Source organism: Mastomys coucha, unplaced genomic scaffold (assembly GCF_008632895.1).
Source record: "Mastomys coucha isolate ucsf_1 unplaced genomic scaffold, UCSF_Mcou_1 pScaffold15, whole genome shotgun sequence".
Taxonomy (NCBI): domain Eukaryota; kingdom Metazoa; phylum Chordata; class Mammalia; order Rodentia; family Muridae; genus Mastomys; species Mastomys coucha.
Genome location: NW_022196897.1, coordinates 40972706 through 40974434, shown reverse-complemented (window position 1 = coordinate 40974434; position 1729 = coordinate 40972706).

Here is a 1729-nt window from a genome sequence, read left to right as displayed (position 1 = left end):
TTGTTAAATGTACTGGGTTGTTTTGCAGTAACTACTCATTCCACATTTCTGGGAGTTGCATTAGTCCACATCCTCAGTCTCATATCTATGCCCCTCCTCATAGCTCAGCAAACATTGACTGTAGTTAGCTGACAGGCAGCACACTGACTGGCCAAGCCAATTCTCTCAGATTTTTAAAGTGAGTCACACAAAGGCTACTCTATTTGGAGTCTCATCTTTGAAAATAAGCACTTCCATACCCCTGAATCACAATTTTCAAGATGAAGGTCATAATTCCTGCCTACATGAAAGGGGACTTGAAAATATAAAGGAATATCACTTCTGTAGTGGCTTGGATGTGAAATGTTTCCCCAGACTCAGGTGGTAAGGCGCTGTTGCTCACTGATAGGCTATTAGAAAGTGATTGGTTCTTGAAGGTTGTGACCCAGTCAATGGACTAATTCTTTGATGGATGCATAACACAATGGATTAATATTATTGAGTTAGGTTCTAGGTAAAATAAATATAGCTCCCTGGTAGTGTTCTGTAGAAAGACTCATTTTACCCCACACCCTTGTTGTCTCCTCACTTCCAAAAACCATGACATGGTCTCCTCCACACTTCATCATGATGTGATGCCTCACCACAGACTCAGAGCAACAGGACTAAATAACCACTGACTGGACCCTCAGAAACTGTGAGACAGAATAAATCTGTTCTTATTTTAAGTGTTCCTCTAAGGAATTTGTCACAGCAGCAGCTACAACAAGAAAAGCAAACTAACACAGTCTCTAAACCAAAAGTCTGATGAGTATTTTGTTGTTTTTGTTTATTTTATCAAATGATTCTTTTAGGATGGGTTTAACCAAACTCATGTATTAATCATTTGCATCTCCCAAATGAATTTGCTTCATTCATATAGAGACAACATGAGTTTTAAATATAGGGCTAAATTTTAAAACAATGAAATGAATTTATATCATGTGTGTAAGTCATGCATATTACACATAAAACACAGATTACATATAATACACATGCATCCTATTTTCTCAGAACACTCTGACACTACAGCAAAAAAACATATGCAGAAATGTTAGAGTGAAGTTTCACAGAGGAATTACTGAAATCACTAACTGTGGCCCCATGTCCTACACAATCCTGGTAACGTTAGTGTGGCACATACCGTAGCCTGCTAACAAGATCAACATGGAAAAACATGTTGTCACTAGCCAACCCTTATCCTTACAATGACTCCTAATTCTGTGTTTCTGTTGATCAGTTTTTGTGCTACCCCTTTTTCTAGTCTCTAGGCTTGTCTACTGAGAAAGCATCACTATCTTCTATCATGCAGTTTAAATTTTAATTTCAGAGAATTTTTAAGTTTCTTTGCCTTTGCTCTGAGTTTAACACAGAATCATTATCAACTTTTCATGTTTTTTTTTTAACTTAAACCTATCATCTCTTCCTTGTTACTGAACAAATCTTTGCTAATCATAATGATGGGCACGTCGTCTTACAGTGCATTTTACAACAGGGTTTTCATCAGTCTTCCCTCTGCTCTCCCATTTCCACTGTGCTGCAGACAAACCTACTACTTTGTACCTGATTTTTAAGCACAGAGGATCATACATCCCACAGTCCTTTACATTAATTATGGTTTCTCATAGCAATATGCTTCCCTTTCTCTGGATGATTGGCTCATAGTCATCCATAGCAACGTTAAATCTGAATGCTTTTTCCCAAACAGTCT